Raw genomic sequence first — 13,300 nt, forward strand, 5'->3', positions numbered from 1 at the left:
TTTGAAGTCTTCGATCAGATCCCTTAGTATTCTGTTTACAAGGGTAAAACAATTTTGTTTCTTAGATTGGCAGTTCAGGATATTTTTTCAATTGCAAGTATGTACCTGGTTCCTTATCCCAGAATAACAATACAATTTTGTAACATTGTGACCAAATTTGTATACAATGTACTAAACAAAGTCTTACAGGTGCATTGTACAATTTTAATGTAACATCTCTTTATTTTTAATTCTATACATATAGCAGCATATACTACACAGTTTGGATACACATTTTGCCTTTAACATTTAACATGTTTATGACTCTAAGTGTTCCATTTTTCTGATCACTTAACTGCTTTTAAAGGCATGGTTTAGCCACCTACTTTACCACTATAGAATAGTGATATCAATTAGCAAACTAAGTACAGTAATTTATTTCTACAACTAAACAATCACATGGTATTTTCTTTTAAACTGTGCTGGGATTCCCAAGAGTTACATTATTCAAGCATAGTCCTTTGACTATGTTTGTCCCACAGTTAAACACTGAAATTATTTTATTAAAACCTAAGAGATACTTACTTTGTGAGTATTATTAAATGTTCATATATACTTCAAGTTAACAGTTTTAAAAAGAAGTAATTAAAAGGTCTTTATTTTAACTACGAAATTACATTAACAAACAAATCTGTTTAGAGGTAGGTGTTATTAATGACAAACGAGCTTATAGCTTATGGATAATTGTGATCCATTTAGTGGTTAGGTAAATGACATTGTTCCCTAAATGTATCACACAACTTGAAACACAATGAAACAGCAAGCAAATAGCAATACAGTATGTGTTGCATATAGAGATCTTTCTTGAAGATGCAATCGCTCATTCTACCTAGAACTGTGATATGTTGTCCTCCATAAGTACTGGGACAGTAAAGTCAAAATTACTATTTTTGCTGTATACTCAAGCAATTCAGATTTGTGATGAAAAGTTGAATATGAGATCAAAATACAGAATGTCACATTTTATTCTCAACTCTAAAACATCTGTGACTGAAATCACCAACAAACACCACAGTTTTCAACAGCAGAATTATAAGGACTGCACCTCAAGATGCAAACCTATCAGAATCACCAACAATTGAATGAATACAATACAATAAGCTAAAAAGTACAGAGATGAGCCAATAGAGTTCTGGAACAAACAAGACAAAGATAAGCCTCCACCAAAGTGATGGCAAGGTAAAAGTGTGGAGCAAGGAACAAACATCATATGATCCAAAGCATACTACTTCATCTGTGAAACATGGTGGCGGTAGTGTCATGGCTTGGGCATGCATGGCTGCCTCTGGAATCTACTCACTCATCTTTTTTGATGATGTAATTAATGATTGTACCACAGAATGACTGCAGGAAAGGCTTGGCAAAAAAACACAAAAAACCAAGCACAAACCAAGAGTTTAATGACGTGAGGCGGCAAGGCTTATTAAAAACACAGGAATTAAGTTTGCTGCTCCCTTGCCAGTCTCTCTCTCCCTTATCTCAGTGGTACTGGATACAGAGAGGCCATTCCATTTGGCTCACATTTAAGGTGTTTTTCTAGCTGATAGAGTTTCCTGATAAGGAACAGCTCCCAAGGTTGAGATTCACCAGCCAGCCTAATAAATGGTAATCTCTGGTGCCTTACTGTCTGGGAGATTCCTTGGGAGAGTCCCATCCCAGGTTGTTTACAACCCTAATGTCAGAGAGCATGGTTACTCATCCTCCACCTCGATCAGCCAATCAGGAACTGGTAGGGAAGGGTAACCCCACGTGGGTCTCAAATGCCCGCGGAACATCCAGCCCATGAATGACCGTAGTTCCTCCAGATAAAACAGTCAGCACATGGCCCAGAAAGGGGCTCCTCCAGGACATTCTCAGACTCATCTAGGACAATCACATAACGGCCAGTGTGTCCAAGTGCCGGGACTTTACTTTGTTCTAAGAGTCGAGAACGGAGGTTGCCATGCGTAACCAAAAGATCTGCCCAAGGTTAGCCCAGCAGCAAACCTTGTGAACCCACCGCGAACGCTCACCTGATCAATGAGTGAACTGGGGTCGGAACTGTGGACAGCTGAATCTCAGGATTCAGGACTAGTGCTACATTGGGAATGACCCGGCCTCCTTCCCATCTAAAGAGTGTGACCCACAGTGCTTGGACCCACAGTCACTTTCCATATGCGCAAACTCTCGCTAGTTAAGCCAACACTGACTAGTGTCAGAGAGCCCACTGCTAGCGCGCTGCAGCAGAAATCTCTCCCTCCTTCTCCTGCCACTGTTCCTTTGTGTCCGCGGGAGATCTGAATCCACACAGATCCACACAGTATTCAACATTCTGCATTACAGCTCGAGAATTCAATTGTTACCTCAACCTGAGTTTATATAAGTTTAATTCCTTTGAGTGATGTACTTGGTTGCGAGTATCTAGTGTAGAAGTTGTAATCAAAGCTCATTAATGAAACAATATAAATGAATGATATACTGAATGTATGTCCCTCTTGGTATTTGTAACTCTTTGTTACTGAATATATACCTTTTGTATTCTTCTAACCCTCACTATAAGATCTGTTATGTTTATATGCACATTTTATGTATTAATAAATGTATTGTCATGTATTAGTTTCCGTGTGTGTGCATTGCTGAGTTATCCCACAAGGTTGGCTTTCCCCTGAGGGCAGCACCTCTCATAGTGACTCTCAGTCAGCCTGGGGAGTCTTCCTCTTCCTTCCCAACCCCTGAGGGCTTAGCTCCCAGTCGTGAGGCAGCACCTCTCAAGCAAGTCTCCGCGAGTCAGGGGTGTTCATGTTTTTATGCCCCTGAGGCTGCCGAGTCAGCCAACCCAGTCAGTCACCTGGGTTTCCCCATGCGGTCCGGGTACTCTTTTCTCTACTTTACTAACCCCTGCTTCTCCCCTTGAACTAATTTTTAAGCTTAAATTGAATTTAACTTTAAATATGTTCACTTAAAATGGGGTGTGTAAAACAACATTTTTGTATTATTGTAAAGCATTAAAGCATATACAGTATGTGCAGAAACACCCAGAAATAAAAGATTACCTAAATCTTTGCCTCACATTCATCTCTTTACCTTAAATCTGAATTGCTTGAGTATACACCACAAATCACCATTTTTATTTCACTATCCCAATACTTAGTGGGAGCACTGTAAAACACAGAATTTATTTTCTAGATCTTTCATATAAAACGTAGGAAAAGTAAAATATACAGCTTTTTAACATATCACATTATCCATTAATTATAATAAGTCTATTGAATAACAGACATCATATGTGTATGTTGAAATCTGGCCCTGGCCTGTGTAAGTTCTGTTACTCTCCGCTCTATGTAGTAGATGAAATCGGGATCTTCCAGCATTTTTCATCTCTGCTCAGCAACTGCCAAGCAGTTTTTTCAACTCCACTAATTGAAGACAACTTGGTTCTAAGTGATATCTGTTTACAGTTTACATTCTGAGCACTTTCAAGATGCTCGCTCTTTGTAGAGCAGAACAATGGTTTGTATTGTGTTCAATAATGACTTACAGAAATACAGTAGTTTTGTATTTGCAAGCCTTTGTGTAGAGTGAACAGTATTATTTAGATAACATTAGTATTTCTCAAAGTGGACAAAATTTCACAGTGAAAGCATTCTTTTTCTTTTTGAATCCATGATTGTACTCTTTAATTTGCCATCCAGCCATTCTGAGTAACTTCAGTCATTCAATTTGCAACTTTCTCTCAAAATAATTGGGACATCTCTCCAAAATCATTGACTCCTGCTAGTTTTCCACATACCAAAGTCTTTCACTTCACACAATTTTAGTTCAACCCTGGCTTCCCTTAATTTCATTTTTTAATGTAACAATGTAATGTAATTTCCTTTTCTACTAGCTCTGCTTCTGGAGCCATATCCAGAAAACTTACTGTTCTTCAATATCGGGATGGCCAGGATGGATGGGATAATGTCAGCTATTTCTGTAGCTGATGTGTTACCTTTCTAAATATCCTAATGTGACTCCTATGTTTTTAGAAGCATCTTAATTCTCATTCTCATCTGCACTTTAAGTTTATAAGTAGTTACTTAAAATATTCAATTAAAACCATGAATTAGATAAACAGGTATTTGAAAGTGATGTGATGTATTGTTATAAAGAACATAAGCTTATATCTATGAAGATGTTATTTAAATAATTATTTAAATAATTTCAGATAACCACACATGATATAATACAAAAAGGAAGATTACCTATTGTAGGTGAATGGGGATAATGTCTTTGTACATTTAACATGATTATTAGAAGTGAAAATGTGATGTAGAATTACCACAGTTTTTTAATGTAGGATATACGTACTTCCTGTTGTATTGTTTTGTTTTTGTGGGTGCTTTCCATTCTGTTTCACTATTGTGTCTTTTATTATTATTTTATCTTATTTACCTTTTAACATATTTCCTTGTTAATATGTTGGATAGAACATGGCATCTGCTTTTCATATTGGACCTTGTAAATCACTCAGGAACCTGTACTGTATTATTCTTTTTATTCTATATTGGCCATAAAATTGACCATTAAGTACAGAATTTTGTCTGCACTTTATCAAATAGGTTCTAAAAGTACAAGCAAATTAATGTTTTTTTGCCCTCGCTACACATTCAACACCATCTGACCTACTGCAATTCAGTGTTCATAAAAGAAAAGGCAGAGTTACTTACTGTATATCTGTCACTTTCTGATACCCTACAACATGTTATTTTTCTTTCCTACTTTAAAATATGTCTTCATTACCTCTTTGCTACATAATACTTTGCTGTTACAAAACTGGCAAGTCACTAAGAGGCTTATAAAGTAAAGCTTTGATTCTGTTTTTTTAAGCATATCATCTTTTTCTCTCTAACATTCTGTAAGCATTCAACAGGGGATTAACATTAAGCTGTCTGGAGACACTTAATGAAAATGTTAGGCTGCCATCTACAAGCAAAAGTACACTTCCTTGCTTATAATGGTACATTATATACTTAAGCACAGATTTACTGAAAAAAGAGCTACATATTATAGTTAAACTCATGAAATAAACTAGACAACAGTACACAGCCTTAATACTAATAACATTCTATTTAAATAGGAAATGTTTTAATTTTCTTTCTTATTATATAACAAGATAATATTTTATATTAGCTGAAAGAATTACCAATATAAACATATTATCATTATGTTTAAACTAAATTTCTAAACATTTTTGTGGTCAATAAGCATGCATTTAAGCAGTATCACGGACATATTTTATTTTATAAAATTTAATATTGTATATATTTTTGCCTTGACAGTAGTTTAGTATCTAACTAATGCACATTTGTTATGAAAGCTGTTATTTTTAAAGTAATGCTTCAAAGGATCTGATAAAGAAAAAGTAAAGAAAATATCTAGTATTCTCTGTATAAAATATAGATGTACATAAATATGTCTCCAAACCATATAAATACAGCAGAAACTGTGTAGCTAACAATATTAGATCTACTTGTGGGCCTCAATGCATTTCAGATGCTCTATTCTGCTTTTGTTTGAAGTTTAAAAGGAGCAATACTGAAATTGAGATCCACAGACTAGTATTTCAGGAAAATTCATGTTAATATTTACAGGTTTTTAAATGAACCTCCAATATAATGGTAAAACAAAAGTTTTAAACTTTTAGTCACATAAAAATAAATAAATCACACCTTTTCCTTTCCAGGTATACTTACACAAAAACATTTTCCCTACAATATTTAATAGATTTTAAAGGAGTTGTGGCACAATACCTTTCCTTCAAATCGGCCTCCATGACAGGCACGGTCATGATATCAACGACTGTGAACTCTGCCATCAGAGGTTCTGTGATTACCTTCTCAGTCCGAGCATAATAGGCATTCAGCTCATCTGGGAGAGAGAATTCAGCGGATGTAACACTGCTTATTTTAGCATTATGGTTTGTCATTGTCTGAATTCCCTACCACATTCGGCACACATCATAAGAAGCCGCTTGTATTTCTAGTTTGTTATGATCTCCACAGGTCATACCTTACCTTCTTATAAAGGTCCAGATCACCAGATTTAAAGGCCTTTGATCATGCCCACAATTTGTTACAGAAATCGCTATTAAACTTGGTTTGTGGTTAGGAAAAACCGAACTGTCTTTATAGGCACACTGTCATCCACACATTTCTTAATAAAATGTGGCCTAGTCCACAGATTCAAAGCAGTGTCCACAGATTATACATATATAATCAACATCTTTTGGCAGTTAAAGGTTTACATTTTGTTGTCCGGGAGATAGAGGAATTCACATTACATTATTAACAACAAAATGTAGAAATTGAAATTAGCCCCATGCAACAATTGATCTTGTTCTCACATTGTGCAGTGTTCATATACTGTAAGTGAACACTGCACAATGTGAGAACAAGATCAATTGTTGCATGGGGCTATTTTCAATTTCTATGTTTTATAGTCAATTTAATCTGGACTATATTAAATGGAATATATTGTCTAATATAAATATATATATAACAAATCAGCCTGCCTTCAGTTGTACAAAATAAACTCCTATTGTCACCAAACATTTCTTCTTCTGAAGCAGCTTTACCTGACTTGCTTCAGTCAAGTACGGTAGATGGCTGAGCTCACGATTTATAGTATTTTTTAAATGTGCTGAAATGATATCCTGTGAGTTCATATGCAGGTTAAGATAGAATCTAAATAAGATTATATATTCAGTTCATTGGTGCTTAGCTGAAGGCTAGCAGGCATGAACACAGATTTCAGTTTAATTCACTGCTTATTCATCTTTTAACTGTACGTGTCATGTAGTTTATCTGCATGTATTTTAACATGGGTAATTGGTTATGACACTTTACTAGTAAACCTTTGGATTTACTTGAAAAAAAAATAAAGTGTTACATAATTATAGATTTTACCCTATTTCCAAGGATACTCTACATTACTCAATCTCTTGCATTTTGTGTTATATTAATCCAGATTTACTTGTCTTCTATAATATCTTTCATCTTTCATTCACAATAGAGTAAAATCTGAAGAATACTGTAAGTCTTTTACTTATGAGTGAAGTGGGTTAGTGATAATTACAATGCTAAATAACCAGAAAGAGCTCTTCAGGTAGTGGAAGTCTTCAATGTTTTAAAGTAGGATTGTCAATGAATCCACCCCCAAAACCTTTTAATTCTTTTAACCAATATATTAACACATGCATTATTTTACTTTGGGGTTTTTTTTTTGGGGGGGGGGGGGCATTGTAAATGCAAGAAAGACTCTGGAAAAAAATTGAGGTGGCAATAATAAGGTCATTTTCACAGCTAAGAATATCACAAAAAGATTGAAATGTTAGCCTTGTTAACCATTAGTCTGGAGAAACATTACTGAAACTGAAGAAAAGTACATGTGTAACATTATTTTTTTAAGACAAAAATGATTATATGTAAGTCATTACAGGCTGCCAGACACCCATAAAGTAACACTATAGCTAAATCTTTTTGAAGCTTTTTAAAATTTGAAAATTTTAAACTTTTGAAAATTTGAAGTTTTATAACATTTTAGAACATTATAGGTTACTTTACTGTGTTGATTTTAGCTTTCATTCTGATATTTAAAGGAAACAAAAATAATCAGAGTTTGTATGGGTGCAAAGATTTAAAAAAATAAGCAGCTTCTTTATTTTAAAGTAATAGCAAAATCATTATCAACACATTTGTACATCACTCTAAGGCAGTGGTTCTTTCTGTAGATGCAAGACACGCCAGATATTTTTAGATTTTATATGTACTTTTAGTTTTACCACTCTAAAAAGTTCCCAAAATTCTCATTTTTATTATTTTTTAATTTTACTGCAAAACTAAGTGGTGCAGGGCTTAGAAAAGGTTAAAAACCTGTTCAAATGGGAAAAATATTACAATAGATACTAGGAATACAAACATATTTTTATTGGTGGTTGTGATTACTGCAATAGTTTACATACAAGCTGATATGAATATTAAGGTTCATTTGAAAGTTACAATGTTGATTCCTAGAATATACGATCGGTGAAATGCCTTTGAAATGCTTCTTTTTATTTACCTTAACATTCCCCTGGGTGTTGCCAGTCAAGTATTCTGGCAATATTCTGGAAGTCACACCCGATTATTGATTGTTCTGCTCCCTTTTAGTCCTCCACTCCAAGTAATAATAGCCTGATTCCCAATCCTCAATAAGCCATGATAGATCATGCCATTTCCCCAATAAGACTGCAGAAAGAGATGTTACACAGCCATATTGTACAGTATTGTACATTATTGTATTGTATAGTATTCTATTGTTTAAAAGCTCTGATTTTTTTTTGCCAATATAGGAGGCACTTGTTTTTCCATATTAAACTTGAGTAATATACAAATTACAGTTCTGAGATGCTGCAAAGTAATCTATGAATGGCACACATAACACGCTTTACATGCAATCTGCCGTATTCTAGACAAATATTATACATCTACAGTTTTATGCGGGTATTTGCTCATGGGAAAAAGAATTATAAAAATGTAAATTGGTATATGTATTTTGCATATTATTCTTGTGAATAAAGTGTTAAAATTTCTTAACTCTAAACACTAAAACTGATATCTCCAAGACTATGATTTTTCCATTTGATCCAGTCTTCTGACACCTGTTTGCAGTACTTTGGTGTAATAGGTTCTATTTTGGTTTATGTCTCACATTTATTTCTTTAAGTAACTGAAATATCTGCATGCCTCAGAATGCATTTACCTGTAAAAGGCCCAGAAAACTGGGCCTTTCACCAGTTTGGTGCTGTCTTTAAAACTGACCCCTGCTAGGCTTCCCTTTTCCCTAGTAAAGGTTGGAGTGTGTTTCTCTTTTTCTGTCTGCTTTCTTACACTAAAAAGGAAGTTTTTTCTTTGTTGGTTATCTCTACTATCCACAACACTGTAGTTTAAGTTATTTATTCGACTTTGCCTCTTGCACTCCTTCCTTGCACCACCACTTCTCTCTGACTAGTTGCAAAGCTGAAATCTTTCCCTCAACTTGCTCTCCAGCATTTAAGTGATGTCACCTTCTTTTCCAATCATTGCCTACTGAATCCCTAGGGTGCTGATCCCTCAGTGGTGTTTGATGGCTACTACAGTGTGAAATAGTTCGTTGCTCCTTGGCCCGATAGGCTCTCCTGGCTACACCTCCATACTGTTTGAGCTACTGTTGCATCTCTTTAAAAAAATAATTTAAAAAAAGGCAAAAGTCTGCAAACCAGCATTCTAATAATCTTGCCATTTTACACATCATCAAAAAAGGTGGCGCCTTCTCGGTGCATGTCCAAGCAGCTGCAACATCTTACATGGGTAGCAATTTGGAAGCAGTTATTTCTTCAAATATCCTGGGACATTGTACTCAAATTTCATTGATTCAGTTTTTCATTTAACTTTTATTTAAGTAACAATAATCATGTTTTATGAAAAGCAATAAATAATAAAAGACATCTTTTTATTTGTAGTTAGCATTTATATTTTAGGACAAGAAAGTAAAATGGAAGACAAGATTTGTATTAAGCTAGAGTACCCCAGAATTTCCAAATACAGGTACAGTAGCTCCCTTCAGTAAGAGCCCCAAGATGCTACACACCACTAGTAAGCATACTGGTTCCTACTCTCACACAGTGGGTGAGGGTCCAGACACTTAATATTTGAACCAAATATTCCCTCTGAGGGATATTAGAGGTTATACAAGATGCCCCGGTATAGTGGCAGGGACACTATACTGTAGTGGGCGTCATCTTTCGGATGAGATGTTAAACCGGGGTCCTGACTCTCATGGTCATTAAAGATCCCCAGGCATTTCTCGATAAGAGTAAGGAGTTATCCCGGTGTCTGGGCCAAATTTCCCTCCTCGGCCTTTACCATGGCCTCCAAATTGTCCCCATGTATGACTGGCATGCACTTACCCTGCGATGGACTGGTGTCCCATCCAGGGTGTACCCTGCCTTGCACTCGTTGCTTGCTGGGTAGGCTCCAGATTCCCGTGACACCTTATGGTATAAAGTGGTTTGGTAAATGACATGACACAACGAGTTAATAAAAATCGTCAATGCAATCCTCATTTCCTCGAGTGTTACAAATTTTAATTACAAAAATAACTCAGATACGATTTAACTAAATATAATAACTTTAAAAAAAACAAAATTAATTAAAATCTGTAACTGTATCTTTATCATTGACTTTAATAATTAAAAACCTGTACTCTGAATTGACACAATGATAAAAATAATGCACTCTAGATACTGCATTTCTTTTGCATACAACTGATTTCATTTAATGGCAACTGGACTGATTATATTCACTCTTCTGCTATTATTGCACCACCACACAGAAAAAAATAATGAATTAGTTATAGCCAAAACACTATAGAATCGTAAATATAGAATAATGTTTAAGAAACTTTGTTACTGCAATGCAGGAGAAGTATAAAAAAAATCCAAGACAATGCAATTGATGTTCCGGTAACAGATCCAGTTGTACAGCAGCTTCTAAATGGTATTTAGGATGAAACAAACTGTACACTCAATGGCAAAGAGTAACTATTACAGGACTTTTCATGGTTTGTGTTTCAAAAATGTTACAGACATGAACTAGTGTATCACACAATTCAGCAGAAGCCTGGGAGGGCAGACTTCACATAAGGACATACTGTTCTTGAAGAAGGTCAGGCAAATGACATTTGATGTGCGCTGTAAATTTGTGCTAGTGGGTAGTCTGCTATATATCTCAGCAGCTGCTTATTTTTTTCTCTTTAAGGAATTCCTCCTTCTCATTCTGGATGCTGCTAGTGCAATAATAATTTCAGCTCCATTATCATTGTGCATGTGGCCTGGGGATATATAAATTGGTTGCTTTTTACCCTTTTCATACACCCTTTACAACCCGTACACAGAAGAGGACATTTGTGCACTACAATTGATCACTTAGAGTATACAATCCATCAATACCTGAATTTGGATTGATTACAATCTAAGAAGCTTAAATTTGTTCACATAAATATATTATTTTGTAATAACTTTAGCTTTTTAATAGAGCATCCAGGAATCATTTTTTTTTTTGAGAAAAGGAAGAGTCAATTACTACACCAGATTGTTGCTGGATGATGATGGATAGAGCCTGAAAATTTTAAAAGATTCCTTTCCAATCAAAGTGCTTAAAAAACTACAACTAAGCTCTTCTGTCATATTAATTACTTTGTGGGACAGTGTATAATTAGATGGCATTTAAGAAAAGCTTGAAAAGTTATTATACTGAAATGAATAAAAACGCATTAGGCTTCGTATAGTGCATATATAATTTAGATAGAAACATTTGAAGTGACAGACTTTGAAAAACAATAACTTTAACTCCTTCCTCACAAAACTGTATATCCATATCAATGTCCTTTTACAATTTATTTGAAGCAACACAGTTTTTAAAAGCCGAAAGATTAATATGAAAAGTAAAAATGAAGTCTGCATCCTAGAGCTTTAAATCTGCATATTGTTCTTCATAGCTTTAATTCCTGTAAACCAAACTATTGACTAGAGCTCAATTAGCCTACTACCACATAATCTTTAGCAACAATATATTTTATAACTGAATATTTACTTTATTGCAAACATGTTACCAAATAATTTGAACTGTGTCCATGTTGTTATAAATTCAGTAGTAAGAGTATAAGAATGCAACAGTTCCTTTATAAGAAAAGGTAGGGAAGATAAAGACATTGACCCAGGACATTGAGCAATTCCAGCTTCTGCCCTGTGTAACACAAACAATGCCCACAAGTCTGCATGGGCCGCCCTAGCCTGTCTTGTCATTAATCATAAAGTAAAACATTGCATTCCCCATGGTTTTCAGAGTGAGTAAAACCTGACTTGTAAGCTTAATTACAGTATAAAAATGACCCTTCTGAATGTTTCAATAGGTAGGTATTGTTATATTTATTTTTTGTCCTAAAACACAGATCAGGACTCTCTACTTTGACTAACACTCAGAAAAAAGCAGTAAAAAAATGCTGCCCCGTGAAATAAAAACTATATCTATCAATGAGCTTTCTTCCAAATTAGATGAACAGAGTGGATCTAGGAACTATAATTGAGACATATTGTTTCTTTTAATTGACTCCAAGGATTGAATAAAACAGACTTCTCACAATGTCTAGAAGATATAAAATGTCAAAATAAATAAAAAAGGTATTTATATTTTCATAAGCTTTTTCTACTGTTGTTTCTCATTTTTAAATATTTTTTGCTACAGCACCTCCATGTAATTGTTACGTGTCCATGTGTGTCCGTGTTTTTGTTTTGTTTATTCACCTTCCTACCCCCCCCCCCATTGGTCCACTACACCATCACCGCAGTGAAATCATCATCAATCAACTCCCGACCAATCAGCAACCAGACCTCAAGTTCAAATACCTACGAAGTTCTGACCTCAAGAGCTTTCAGTTCAACTTCAGTCAGCTTTTCGGCTCAACTTCGGTTAGCTTCGGCTCATGTTTCCATTTGCTTCGGCGAAGCTTAGGCTTCATTTGTTTGTTGGTTTTGATTACCTGTGTTTTGTTATTACCTTCTGAATTACATATATTTTTGTAATATGCATGTGCATCTCCTAACACCACAAATTTGCTGTGTAGAAGCAAAACATTTTAATAATCACAAATTATATAATGATCCATGGTAATGAAAGATAACAGCCACATATGATAAAATTGGAAATTATTACTTGAGCTCATATATTGCTGCCTGAAACTGTGCTTTGTTTTAAAATGTTTCTAGGAACAGTCAAACCCACCTAAAAATACATTCAAATATGACAAAACATCAGTATTACGTTTGAATTAATTGAATACTACTAAAGGGTTAAAAAAATAATTTGAAATATAACATTACATTTGTTCATTAATGGTAAGAGACCAAATAAAAGACAAACAGGAGGCTTGCGTAAATGAGCAAAATACTAAGCTTTTAATTTATTCAAGTTCAAGTTCAATACCTGGATTCAAGAGTGTGATACAACTTAAAACGATCTTTACTTATTCATCTGATAAATCCCACTTCCATAGAATTTTTAAGCTTATTGAGTTTAGCTAATAAACACTGCCATAATCACTTCATAAACACTACATAACATGACAGAACAACATGCATAATCCTTTATACCTATCTGGGCAAGTGTTATTATAGGCATGCATTAATTCAAAACAGTTCATAGTTCCATCCTAAGAGCAGAATTCCAAG

The sequence above is a fragment of the Lepisosteus oculatus genome, chromosome 7, assembly GCF_040954835.1.
Source record: "Lepisosteus oculatus isolate fLepOcu1 chromosome 7, fLepOcu1.hap2, whole genome shotgun sequence".
NCBI lineage: Eukaryota > Metazoa > Chordata > Actinopteri > Semionotiformes > Lepisosteidae > Lepisosteus > Lepisosteus oculatus.